The sequence below is a fragment of the Mus caroli genome, chromosome 8 (genome assembly GCF_900094665.2).
Source record: "Mus caroli chromosome 8, CAROLI_EIJ_v1.1, whole genome shotgun sequence".
In the NCBI taxonomy this organism is placed as follows: domain Eukaryota; kingdom Metazoa; phylum Chordata; class Mammalia; order Rodentia; family Muridae; genus Mus; species Mus caroli.
Window position 1 is genome coordinate 115,219,925 of NC_034577.1, and position 14,782 is coordinate 115,234,706.

The window sequence follows — 14,782 nt, forward strand, 5'->3', positions numbered from 1 at the left end:
GAGCAGTCAGTGCTCTTAACGTTGAGCCAACTCTCCAGCCCAAGTTCTGTTTTTCCTCTTAAGACAAGCTGTCATGAATCAGTCTAGTCTTGAACTTTTTATCCTCCTGAGTTCTAAAATCACAGGTGTATATTATATGCCCAGTTTATGTGTGCTGGGCATCAAATCTAGTATGTTATGCAGGCTAGATAAATAGCTTTACCAACTGAGTTATATCCCCAGCTCCTAAGTGAAGTCCTGGGTTGCCATTGAATAAGCTTAGTGGCACACACTCTTGCCCACAGTGTCCACAGGAGCAGAGAGAATAGCAATTCCATTTCTACAAAGCCACAGGAGTTTCAGAATTGCTTTCCCTGTGGCTAAGCCTATTCTGACCTAAACTGCTCATGAATTGTCCATCGAGAATACTGTGGGGCAGGCCCACATATCTGTGTAGGCAGGCAGGTAGAAGGATGGATCTATATTGTTTTAGCAACTGCTTCATTTTGTGGGAGTTTTTTTTTTTTTCCTCTTTTCTGTTGTTGTTTTCAAGACAAGTTATCACTGTGTAGTTCTGGCTGTCCTGGAACTCACTGTGTAGACCAGGCTGGCCTTGAACTCACAGAGATCTGCTTGCCTCTACCTCCCAAGTGCTGGGATTAGAGGTGTATGCCATGGTCTTAGTCAGGGTTTCTAGTCCTGCACGAATATTGTGACCAAGAAGCAAGTGGGGGAGGAAAGGGTTTATTCAGCTTACACTTCCACATTGCTGTTCATCACCAAGGAAGTCAGGACTGGAACTCAAGCAGGTCAGAGAGCAGGAGCTGATGCAGAGGCCATGGAGGGATGTTACTTACTGGCTTGTTTCCCCTGGCTTGCTCAGCTTGCTCTCTTACAGAACCCAGGACTACCAGCCCAGGGATGGCACCACCCACAAGGGGCCCTCCCACATTGATCACCAACTAAGAAAATGCCCTACAGCTAGCTGGATCTCATGGAGGTACCTCCCCAAATGAAGCTCCTTTCCCCATGACAACTTCAACCTGTGTCAAGTTGACACACAAAACCAGCCAGTACAGCCACTATGCTCAGCCATTTTGTGTTTTTAATCACAGCCAACTCATATGTCACATAACACAAAGGTTGCCCCTTGTTGTTGTTGTAGATTAGTTTCGTGCTCAGAGAACTTTATTTTCAAGTTCTAAATGGCAGCTTCTATAGAAAATTCACTCATCCTTCCAACAAATACTTGTAGGTCAGCAGTTGTGTAGCAGACTGCCCAAGTGGGTTTGAGTGCCAGGGCACCGAGGTGAAGCAGGTAAGGACGCCTCACAGTGCAGCTTGCTCCTTAGTGTTGGGGTGGGAGCTCCACCGCCCTCCTGCTGCAATGACAAAGGCTCTATGCAAATTAGCTGCATGAAAAGGAAAGAGTATTTTAACCAAATTATTTTAATTCTAGGTAAAACTAAAATTGAGGGATTTACATCATAATTTAAACAGCACAGTTTCCTTGCCATATGTTACAGCAACACAAACATTGCTAAAAAGTGGGTATCCATTGTGGGGTTTTTTTGGTGAACTTTTTCTGGCTTCTGTAATTAGTCTTATAAAGCCACCAGCCTGTCCTTGCTACTCATCACCCACCTTCCTCTTCGTTAGGATTTGTATTTAATACACATCCCTCCTGCGGGGATCTTGGCCACCACTACCTCCAGTCTGCATTATGAAACCATTTCATGAGCAAAAACTATAATAAACGATTCTCAAATAGATATAATAGTTTTGCTTTTATGTTGAGACCTGTGAATACTTCATGATGAGCCAAATATGAATGTGTCACTTTTTTGGCAGCAAGCATATTACATTTTCATTTTATATCTGACTTGAATGGAAACATTGGAATATTTTGTTCTATGTTTTAAGCTGTATGATGAATATCACCTGGCTGACATTCCAAGTAATATTTCTTTGACATCTTCATATATTTTGTTAATACCTTTTCCCCACCAATTCCACATTATTCTTTTAATACCTAATAAAAACTTTCATTTACAAGTCATTTTTGTTATAAAGAAGAAAAGAAAGTTCCATTCCCCTGCCGTCTTGAATGACCAGAGCTGAATTTTGAAGAGCTGGTTCCCGTCTGTCTGTAATCCAGCTGCACATCGGCTGTGATAGATTAAGGTATTCTTCTATTTACAGTGAAACAGGAAGGGCCACTGTTCTCATCCGAAGAACAGTAGAAGGAACACAAAACAGCTTTGTCAGGTAAACTCACAGTTTGATATGTTTTTGAGTAGGCTGGAAGCTTCCGGTGGCTTGAGTCCATTCCCCTGAGAGCCTGCGGTTGGGAGCTTGGTTCTCAGTACAGCCTGTGGGGTGGTAGAGCCCTTGAGAGGCGTGACATAGTGAGAGGTGACCAGAGCCCAGGGGCATTCACGCTGGTCTCGTGGGAATCGGAATCCTGTGCTAATATGTTGTGAGCCTGAATCCCTTCCGTGTGCTCGCTCCTCTCTCTTGCACATAACTCTCATTGTTGTGATGTGCCAAGAAAGCCCTCCCAGAAATGACCCCCAAAACTGTGAGCTAAATAGAACTCTTTTCTTTATAAACTTTCCAACGTTAGGTATGTGGTTACAGCAACAGAGAACAGTCTAAGGCAAATGAGTTAGAATCTTCTTTACTGATATTATGAGGTGGAGACTTAGATTAAATAAAATGAAATAGTTCTTTTTGGCTAAGGTGACTGACTATCCCTACCTAAGTGCATGTTTAGTAGCTCCTTCACACTAGCCTCCATCTCTCTCTCAGTTCTGTTTTTAATCAGCTACATAGGCTGCATCCTAATAAAACTGAGAGACCGTAACCGGGATTTTCAAGATAATTGTTCTTAACATACATTTGGTGCATTCCCCCAAATAATGCGTGCTTCATTTACTGCTACACTCAGAGGGGATTGGCTCCAACCACTTCTCTGAGGAGCTGTGGACTGTGATGGTTTGACACATATCACTTGACTTCATGCTGGCAGTGAGCATGAACTGCAGGGATAGTTCATGGGTGTGATTACGGTGAAGCTACAGTGAAGGACACTTGCTGTCTGTGACACTGTGTTCTGTTTATAAAGACTCATGGGATACGGGCAGGTATCAAACCCTGGAACTGCCTAAGATTATGTTAGTTTTCTTCTTGAATTTTTTCCCCTACTGGGAGTAGTAAAAGAATCAATCTCAATCTCTCCCCCCCCCCCCCCCCCCCCCCCCTCTGCCCCCTCCTCTCTCTCTCCCTCCCCTTCTCATTTTCAAAGGGAATTCTTGCCTTATCCTACAGAGCAGCCAGGCTTTTTGGTGCTGGGATGGGGCCCTCCCTGCTATACCCTACAGTGGTTACTCTCTACCATGAATCCATCCTTAGAGCTCAGTCTCTCACTAGTCAACTCAAAGCATGCTCTGTCGCTGAGCCATGCACTGCCCACTGCTCATAGGCTACATGTCCTTGTGTGCGTATGTGCAGTGTGTGTATGTAATTCTCATGAACGCCTGTGGAGGTCAGAGGTCAACATCAGGTGCTTCCCTCTATGCTTTCCTCATTTTAATTTCTAAGATTAACCTTTTTATTTAAAAAATTAGAATAAAACTCTTTTCTTTAATATACCAAATTAACCAGACCCAAAGTCTGCCACCTTAGTTTTTGAGAGAATGTCTCTCACCAAACCTACAGCTCATTGATTCAACTAAGCTGGCTGACCAGTGAGCCCCAAGTATACGTCCACCCCTTAGGGCACCCCAGCACTGGGGTCGTACAGGTATGTCCCCATGCCCGATCTGTGTGAGGGGCTGGGATCTGAATGCATCTTCGTACTTGCCACTGGGCACTTGACTGACGGAGTCGTCTCCTGAGAGTCAGGCCGTGGAGTTCCTAACCACGCGTTTTCTCTCTTCACTTCTCGAGGATTTAGCCCAACAGGAACTAGCACTGGACTCTGGACCCAAGCCTGGGTCAGGTTCTTATGGTTTTGCCACATATTAGCTGGTATCGCTCAAGAGTTTTAAAGTTTTAGTTCTTCAACCATGGTGAGTCTTGACATGTCGTAAGGTGTGTGTGTGTGTGTGTGGTCCTTCAGTTTTGCATGCACCATTTTCTGAAAAAACAAGTTCTACTCTGTATTTTCCATCTTGCCAGAGATGGCTAGACCTTATCCATCTCTGGTCGTCCTCATCTGCACGCTATGGTGTGGCTGCTCCATAACAACTGCAGTTTTATGTATTCATTAAAGTCAGCACCTGGGAGGCCACTGGTTTTGTTTTCTTCGTCAAGGTTTTTGTTCCTAGTCCTTTGAGAGTCCTATTTCTACAAAACAATAAAGCACAAGGAAGAGGAAGAGGAGAGAGGAAGGAAGAAGGGAAGGAGGAAGACAGAGGATGAGAGAGAAAGGAGAGAGAAGAGAGATTTTTTTTTTTAGTTTTTTTTTTTAAATTTCTTTTTGTTTATTAGGTATTTTCTTCATTTACATTTCAAAGAGAGATTTTTAAAACCTCAAAAAATACTGTGAGGATTTTTCAGGGGCTGTGTTAACTGTAAGGTGTTTTGATTATTATAATTTAAAAATTACTGTATCATATAATCCATGAACATGAGGTTTCTTTCCATGTATTTATAATATTTTAACTCCCATTGACAATATTTTGCAGTTTTTAGTGTATGAGCCTTTACCTTCTTGGGTAAATTTATTCTAAGTATTTTATTCTTTTTGATGGTGTTGATAGTGAAATCTTTTTTTAATTTCCTTTTTGGGATCTTTATTGGTTTGTAGAAATGCAACTGATTTTGTATCCTAGACTTTGTTATTTTTTAAAGATTGAATATACATATAAATATATACACATATACATATACACACACATACATTTTATGTATATGACTATGATGTTCCAAACAATGGAAGAGGGCACCAGATCCCATTCCAAATGGTTGCTGGGAATTGAACTCAGGACCTCTGGAAAACCCGTGAGTGCTTTTAATCACTTAGCCATCTCTCCAGGCCTACTTTGGTTTTTTTTGTTTTGTTTTGTTTTGTTTTTTTTGGTTTTTTTCGAGACAGGGTTTCTCTGTGTAGCACTGGCTGTCCTGGCACTCACTTTGTAGACCAGGCTGGCCTCGAACTCAGAAATCCTCCTGCCTCTGCCTCCCGAGTGCTGGGACTAAAGGCGTGTGCCACCACGCCCGGCTCAGGCCTACTTTGTTATTTGTTATTATTTTATTTTTATGTGTGGGTTTGTGTCTGGGAATGGGTATGTGCATGTGAGTGCAGGTGCCCACAGAGGCCAGAAGCCATCAGATCTCTAGGAACTGCTGTTGCAGGTGGCTGTGCGCCACCCAATGGGTGCTGGGAGCCAAACTCTGATCCTCTGGAAGAGCACCGAACCCTTAACCCCTGAGCGAGCGTCTCCCCAGCCCTGCAACTGGTTTCTTTTTTTAGCAGAACTTTTTCCGTACAGTATATTTTGATTACACTTTCACCGTCCCCAGCTTCTCCCAGCTCTTTCCCAGCTCCCCACCCATCCAACCGCATGCCTTTTTTCTCCCTTTAAGAGAAAAAGTAAGAAACACACACACACACACAGAACACCCAGAAAGAGAGAGAACAAGCCCCACAAAACTAATACCAAAACATAGAAACAAAGACCAATAAAAGAAAAAGAAAATGCTCAAAGTGAAATGAAACAAAAAGTCTACAAGATATCACTGAGTTGGTTTTGTGCTGGCCAATTATCCTTAGGAGTCTCCATTGCCGGTGGGTAGCAACTGCACATAGCTTCTTGGTTAGGTGTGAGAGCCTGTGTCCACTTCCCTGCTTGGCACTGGGATGCCGTCTAGCTTGAACTTCTGCAGGTCTTACGCGTGCTGCCACAGTCTCTGAGATTCTGTGGGCATCAGCCCCATTGTGTCTGGAAGACACTGTGTCCAGGGAGGAATCCAGTGCCTCTGGCTCTTAGGATCTTTCCAGCACCTCTTCCACAGAGACCCCCGGGCCATGAGGGGAGGGGCTTGATGAGCACGTACCGAGTGGTCCAGTCTCTGGCTCTCTGCACCCTGGGCAGTCATGGGTCCCTGTCACTTCCCACCTACTGCAAGAGGAAGGGTCTCTGATAATGGCTGAGGGGGCACCGATGTGGGTCCCACCTGCTCTCAGTTCTTCATTTCCTCTTAGAGGTGTGCACCATGAATTTGTAGAAATGCAACTGATTTTTGAGTGCTGGTTTTGTGTTGGTTTTGTGTTTTGCATTTTCCTAAATTCAGTTTTTAGCTTTAGTGGTTTGCCTTTTGAGAAGAATTTTTTAGAACTTTCTTCATGCAAGACCATGCTGTCTGAACAGAAATCATCCGATTCTTCCTTTTCATTTGGTACCTTGGAAATTTCATTTCTTTCTGCCTGATTTCTCTGACTAAAATTTCAACTATGGTATCTAATAGAAGCAGCCAAGGTCAATGTTCTTGTCTTGTTACTGGTTTGAGGATGGAAAAATTTTCAATCTTTCACCATTGAGTTTGATGATAGCTGTGGGTTTTTTTTTTTATATGACCTTTGTAATTTTGAAAGCATTTCTTTCTACTCTAATTTATTGAGTTTATTCACTAAAATGTGCTGAGTTCCTGAAAAATGTTTTCCGTGTCAGTTGAGATAATTATGAGTTTTTCTCCCTTTATAATGTGTATTATACTGATTGACTGTCCAGGGACAAATCAACTTGGTCCTGACATACTGTCCCTCCCATATACTGCTTAATAATAATAATAATAATAATAATAATAATAATAACAATAATAATAATAGTTGTTATTGTCATGCTCCTAGAGTGTCTCTCTGTGGCCGTATGTATATGTGCATGTGCTTGTGCAGAAGCCAGCTGTGTCCTCTTACTTGTGCCTATCATTCTCAGTCCCTTAGGAAAAGGCCTGTCACTCAGGCTGAAGCTAGACTGGTGACTAGCAAGCCCAGTGATTCCCCTGTCTCACCTTCCTAACCCTTCCCTCAGCCAGTGCTGGAGTTACAGGTACATGCGCAGTCATACAAAACATTTTATTTATTTTTTAGGACCTCCTCTCGCTCCGGCCCAAAGATTTATTTATTATACACACTGTAGCTGTCTTCAGACACACCAGAAGAGGGCGTCAGTCTCATTACAGATGGTTGTAAGCCACCATGTGGTTGCTGGGATTTGAACTCAGGACCTTCGGAAGATCAGTCAGTGCTCTTAACCACTGTGCCATCTCTCCAACCCCGCAAAACATTTTTAAAAAAGACATTTATCATTAACTTCTTTTAAATTTAAAAGAATTTTATACATGTATTCAATGTTATTTTTTTATCATCCAGTGCCTGTATACCCTTCTTTCACCTCTCCTGGACTTTCCCAACAAATTCTTCTCACAACTTCATCTCCTCCTCTTCTTTCTCTTCCTCCTCCTCCCCCTTCTCTTTCTCCTCCCCTTCCTCCTCCTCCCTCTTCCTCTTCTTCCTCCTCCCCCCTCTGTCTTCTATCACAACCCACTGAGTCCGAATAGTGCTGCTTATACACACATGAGTCTGGGAGTGTCCACTGGAGCATGGGCACCTACAAGTGCCATGCCTGGCTTATCCTCGTGGGTTCTGGGGACCCAACTCAAGTGCTAGTGCTTGCACAGCAAGTATCCCTCACCTGCTGAGCTATGCCCAAGGCCCTGTGCTGCTGAGTCTGATTTGCTAAATTTCATTAAGGATTTTTGTAGCATCCTAAGACAGGCTTTCATTTTATTATTTCAAGCTATCTTCACCTAGCTTTGGTTTGGGAGTAGCGGCTACTTCATAGAGTGAGTGAATCAGGAAAGGCTCCCTTAGTAGGCCTGATATGGATTCTTTAACTGTTAGCTAGAGTTACAGGAAAACCATCTGATTATGCACTTCTCTCTGTTGGAGGGTTCTTGGATCCTAATTCAGCATCTAAACGTGGGTTTATTTATAACTTATATTTCCTCTTTAGGTAATTTGCACATCTCTAGGAATTTGTCCATTTCATCTGGATTTATCCAATGGTTTTTCGAGACACGGTTTCTCTGTATAGCCTTGGCTGTCCTGGAACTCACTTTGTAGACCAGGCTGGCCTCGAACTCAGAAATCTGCCTGCCTCTACCTCCAGAGTGCTGGGATTAAAGGCATGCGCCACCATGCCCAACCATAGCAGTTCTTGAATGCCAATTTCCTCCCCCTCCCTCTCTCCCTCCTTCCTTCCTTTCTCTCTGGCTTCGGACTGAAGATCGTCATACCTCATCATGGGCTTACTGGGATCCCAGGATTCCATCAACACTCGGCTCAGACTTTACTCTTTAGCTATTGTGACTCCTCACCTGCTCGTCAGCATAGGTCATTCATTTTGTGGTTGCTTTAATCTAGCTTCCTCATTGTGTTGATTCTATTATGTTCTTTTCCATGTCACCCTCAGCTTCACTTGCCTGCCCATCATCTGTGTGTTTCTGTAAAAGGGACAGTTTGATTAGGTGTGTCCAGCCCAGTTGTAGGCGCTGGGGACAACAGAAGGACCTGGACTGCCTGGAGAGGATGAGAGTGAACTCTTCTCTGCTTTTCTTCATCTCTAGGACAGTAGCTAGGCAGAGCAGAGTGTGGAAAGGAAGTGAGGCTCAGTAGGCCAGACTCATTATCTTGCCAGCTGTGTGCCTGTGGACCTAACCACAGAGCCACCATGAGTTGGTTGTGCTGTCAGTTGGAAGGGATTCCATAAGAGCCTTGCTCATTTACTAGAGCTAGTTGTATATATCTGAACTGTGGCAGGGAGCAAGAGCCCCAGTGTAGGGAGGTGCCCTCCCTCAGGCACTATACACATAGGTCTGTCACAGGAAGCAGAATGACCACACTGGCATGCTCTGGGCAACGGCCCACACACCCTGGCATGTCACAGGATGTTGTGTTCTTCCTTCATTTTCTTCCTGTTCTGCTTGTTCCTGTCGGACTCCCTCACAAGGCCAGATTTACACAGACCCCACTGTGGAACCTCTGCTACATCCTCAAACTGTCGCTGGTCAGACCGAGTGACCTCAGGTGCCCTGATTCCTGGCTGGCCTCAAAGTCAGACTCACTGCATAGACTGCATCCTCCAGGACGTCTGTGGGAATCGCACTAGATGTGTTTTCCAGATGCACAAATGCTGAGGAAATGAGACCCTGCAAACCAAAGGAAAAGAATGCTAATGTTCTCTGGCCTGCTCCCACCCTGTTCCTGTCCCACAACGGTACTGTACGGGAGGGTTAGTGTGCTTGGCAGAGCTTGAGCTTCCTGTCTGACAGATTCTCTCTCTCTCTCTCTCTCTCTCTCTGTCATTTTTGTTTCTTTTCAGACAGGCATCTCACTATGTAGCTCTGGCTGTCCTGGAGCTCACTATGTAGACTTGGCTAGCCATAAACGCACAGAGCTCTGCCTGCCTCTGGCTCCTGAGTATGGGATTAAATGCATGTGCCTCCCAGATCCTGTCTGATTTTTCTATGCTGTTTCTTTGTTCTTTGGCTTGATCCAATGGCATCTACCTCAGTTCTTTAAGAAATAAAAACCCCAGTCTCACAGGAAGATCATAACTAAAATCCTGTAAGTACATTTTCATTCTTTTCATTAGCTGTGTGGGAAAGTGAAAGGATGCCATACAGATGAACTAATAGTTCTGCACACATGGACTCAGTAGAGACCAAAGGAAGAACCAGTCTGCTCTAAAACGAATGCATTCCTTGTCTGATGGTTACCTTATATCTCATGCTGGCTTGTGTGGACTCAGGGTATCACTGGGTTACTTCCCAGTTCACCACAGAAACAGACCCTGCCCACTAAAGCCCTGGATTAGAAACCTGACATTTTGCCTCTTTTTGGAAATAATGTCAGAAGAACCCAAGGGCGACATTCTTTGTAGACTTGAGAACAAAACTTCTAGCTCTTGCCTTTCATTATCAGCATAGAGTTGCTTTCCCCAACTTCTGTGGGGTGACTTCCACACTGACCCCCAAGCTAATTGTGTGGTAAAGGCTACTGAGCTGAGACATTCCCAAGATTCTTGTCTTACCCACCAGACATGCTAGCATAACAGGCATGGTGACAGCAGAACGCTCTAGCTACGAGCCGGATCTTTGGATGCATTGTTTTATTTATTTATTAAAAAACTGGGAGCTGGGTGTGATGGCACACACCTTTAATCCCAGGACTCAAGAGGCAGGGAGTCAGGAGGATCTCTGAATTTGAGACAAGCCAGGCTAACCAAGGCTACATAGTGAGACTCTGTTTTTAAAAAGAGGACAGGAAAGAAAACACCTAACATCAATCAGAGGTCTTGTATTCTCCGTATTTTATCTTAAAAATGTAAAAAACTGGGTCTCATGTAGCTAAGGCTGGCATTAACCCCTCGGTCTTTTCTAAGTACTTGGATTACAGGCGGGTTTCACCACATCCTCAGTCATGAGACTAGCAGTTACTCAGCTCAGCTCATCATCAGCGATGCACTTTCCGTTCTCTGTATCTTCTTTTCCAAAAACAACAACAACAAAAAAACAAATAAATGAATAGAACCCTCCTTTGTTGTTGAGATAGTATTCCTATGTCCCCCAGCCTGTTTTCTATTGAATATTAGATATAATTTTCACTGCCACATTATATGCAAGAACGTTGTGATGGTTTGAATATGCTTGGCCCATAGGGAGTGGTACTATTAGGAGGTATGGCCTTGTTGGAGGAAGTGTGTCACTATGGGGGTGGGGGTGCATTGAAGCTTCACCCAGTGAGGAAAAGTTGGTTTGCTCCTTGGCTTCCTTTGGATGAAGCTGTAGACCTCTCAGCACCTCCTCCTGCACCCTGCCTGCCTGGACAATGCCATGCTCCCTCCTTGATAATGGACTGAACCCGTGAACCTGTAAGCCAACCCCAATTAAATGTTGTCCTTCTAAGAGTTGCCTTGGTCACGGTATCTGTTCACAGCAGTAAAACCCTTATTAAGACAAACATGCTATTCCAATCTTGACAATAAGAAAATTCCAGACAATCTTGGAGTGTTCAGTTTTGTGACACTAGCTAAGAATGATACAGTCACCACCCAAAGCCAGTATAGTAGTTATTATTATAAGATAAACAGTAATCTTGGTCATCGCAACTTCTTCTTGGTCACTGCCATCTGTGGTGTTATTTTAAAAAAAAAAATAGAAAAAGAAGAGTCTGCAAACAAAAGGCTTCTCCATACTTAAGTGGAATTATCCAGTGTGAAAGAAGAAGATGCTGAATGCAACAATAAAACTATAGTTACAGCAACAGTAAAATCTACGGCAGCACTGAGGTCATCTGCCACCATCCTCCCAGAAGACCTAAAGCGTCCACAGGACAAAACCCCCTGCTTGGCTTGGCAAGCAGGTAAACCTGACAACCTGATTTAGATTCCCAGAGCCCACTTAGAAGTTAGGGGAAGGTGGGCACAGAGTAAAGGTGGGAGGAGAGAACTGACGTCAGTCTCCATAAGTGCACACCCACACTCACTCTCTCTCAGATCTCTTTTTCAAAGTACCCAATAGTCAGGGCCTAAAAAGTGTTAACTGAACTGAGATGTGGTAAATTTGAGTGACCCATCTCTGTCCCCAAATGGGGAACTCATCCTGATGGCCTGGGCCTCCTTGCTTTTCAAACACAATGAGTCCGTCTTCCAAGCTCATCTGGACAAGCATGGTCTAAAAATTCTTCAATACATGAATAAATGATTGATTGAGTCTCAAGATTCCTCTCATCAATTCATACATGTGTCTGTGTGCCTACTTACCCATTCACCTACCTGACAACCTATTCTACACACACACACACACACACACACACACAGACACACCTTGTTTGATCTCTGGTCACTCTTTCAACCAGCTGACTGGAAAGGAAGTGTCCTGAGCGATGTATATAGCGGAGTGTTTCCCTCTGAACATGTACAAGCGCTGAGCCCTCTGCCTGCTTGATCCTTGCAGTAGTCTTCTGGTCCCCTGTCCCTCTGGGACCTGCAGCTTCCCTGAGAGGCCCTGACAGAATCCCCTTGTAAGCTGTGTTTTCACATCAACTTGAGAGAAATTTCAAGGCTATAACCACAGATACAAAGAGAAAGGTACATGGGAAACTGAGCAGCAATTTGGAAATAGCACAAATAAAAATGACTATTTGCAAACAGCCAGGTCAGCTCAAGGCAGCTGTTGACGAAGATAATTACAAGCCTCCAGCATTGTCTCTAGTCCTGAGGTCCACACACACGCAGGCAGAGGCCTCTCGTTTACCCAGCATGTTCTGGGTTTTCTCATTAAAACCCACATGCCTCACCCTGCCAAGCAAAAGCCATAGTCATTTCTATTTTCAGTGCCTCTGGGCTGCTGGCTGGCATCTCTCAGGATGGCTCCTCACATTCATCAGGCTGTGATACGCTTCTGAGCAAAAGAAGCAACTGAACAGAAACAGATGTCAGCGTCCCGGGGCATAGTGGTCGCTCCCTCTGATATGTTTCCAAGTCTGCCTTTGCGCTGCCAGCCAGGAGCAGTGCTGAATGACAAGCGAGATTGCCAGCTAAAGAAGCAGAACCGGGAGCCAGGGAGGGGAAGGAAGGGAATCATTAATTAGTGGCTCCAGAAGGGAAATGAGCTCTCAACTCACATCAGCTTCTGAACTCAAGTGGGGTTAATTGTTTTCCACGCCAGCCACACAGCCACTTGCTTCTCAGGAGATGGACACAAAGGAGTCTTAATTAGCCAGCCTGCCTTGCTTTCTTCATTAGCTACAAACAGGACATCACCTAGCTCACCCCTGGTGTGCTGCTGATGCTGTAGGACCGATCAGAACACACATGCATACACACACACAAACACACACACACTCATACACAGCCATGCACAGAGCCCCTCACAACTCCCTGTACAGGAAGGTGGCTAGACATCCTACCATGGAGACAAGGCACTCACATGACCACCTCATACATCTGAAGTAAACGTTGCAGAAGGCAGGCTTGCGGGGGAGCCTTAGGCTTTTTGCTGGGATGGCTTCTGAGTAGATGGCATGTGGGTGTTGCTCTAGGCTCGCTCTTGACCTCTGTGGCTTGAGGGAATACCACAGCTTTAGCCCAGGTTGCTGTAACCTCTCTGTCTCACCAGCTGTGAATTGTATAGCACTGAGTTCCACAGCTTGGTAAGCAGAGAGCCCTGTAGCTACTCTTTCTATAGAGAATCACGTAGGAATTACCCCCAGTTCTCCTGAAAGCCAGAATCCAAAAACCCATTGGTGTAGTATATTCTAGTTTCAGCTAAGACGAGTCCTGTATAATGGTACATTTGAAAGAACCTGGCTCTGAGCAGCAGGATAGAGCTCAGATGCCACCAAAGTCCTCCCAACCATAGACCCACTCATGTATTCTCATCTGCACAGTGTTGGCTTTGGAACACGTGGCCACCATTACGCCTGTTGGCTTCCTGGAGCCTTGGCTTACTCTAAGTCCACCCTGAGCTGCCAGCAGCTCACAATGCCTGAAGGGTTTCTTGCTGAGCGCCCAGAGTCAACTAGAAAACAAAACCACAGCCATAGATCCATTTTCTGCTCTGCCAGGTCTAGAACAAGGCACAGCTGATATGTACTTTCTGGTTGCAAGTGCCAGCACCCTGAGTCTTTCTGATACTTAGTCACCCTCCACCCTCCACCCTCATCAGGGATTCATACTGTAGAGGGGACTGGGAGGCACTGGGCAGAGGTATGGATGGCTCAGATGGAATTTTGGTCCTACCTAGGGACTGATGTCAGGCAGCCACAGGAAACAGAATAACGAGTGTGTTGCTTTCCGTCTGGCTCACATTCACAATCCCTTCCGTGGTCTCTCATTCCCCCTCCCCTCCTACTTTGGAGTAATTTTTATCCTCAACAGTGCCATTGAGTCTCAGTCAGCAGTGTTTGGGCACAGTGGCCTTTCCTGGTGAGCCTTTATGATGTTTTGGTCCCAAAGGCTCCTGGGTTGGTCCTGGAGAGACAGTGGCATCTCATAACTCTCTCGTGTCTGTAGCCCAGCTGCATTTGTGCCTTAGTACGAGCTGATGTTTGTAGATCTGCCAACACCCAGCAGGTAGAAGACAGTCTGTTCCCAGTTCCTATCCAACCTCTCTAAGTGTCTCATGAGTGCTTTAGCCGCAGCTAATGCGCAGGAACACAGGGAGCCTCAAGGGTTCAGGAAGACCAAGGAGTCCCAGTTTTATATAGTTAGGCTGCTGGTTTCATATTTTGGGGAGCTGCTGTGGAGGCCCTGAGTTTTACCTCAGCCTCAAACCATCCCCCACGTGGACTTGTTTCCAGGGATTCTCTTGCCAAAGGGCTCAGATGGGACAGGAATATGCAGCTGGCCTTGGCATGTACTTGCACACACATATGCAGTGTACATCAATACAGAGGCATTCATGTGGCCAGCAGGTCTCTCCTGAGTTCTTGAGAAAAGACCCAAAGACCCAAGATCAAGGCCCTCAGTGCAAATGCTTGCCTCTCCCTGTCCTTTCTATTATCTGGTGGTAAGGACTCAAGCAAGTCAATTAATCAGCCTGCCTTCCTTCCTTCCTTCCTTCCTTCCTTCCTTCCTTCCTTCCTTCCTCCCTCCCTCCCTTCCTTCCTTCCTTCCTCCCTCCCTTCCTTCCTTTCTCCCTTCCCTCCTTCCTTCCTCCCTTCCTCTCTCCCTCCCTCCCTCCCTCCCTCCCTCCCTTCCTTCCTTCCTTCCTTCCTTCCTTCCTTCCTTCC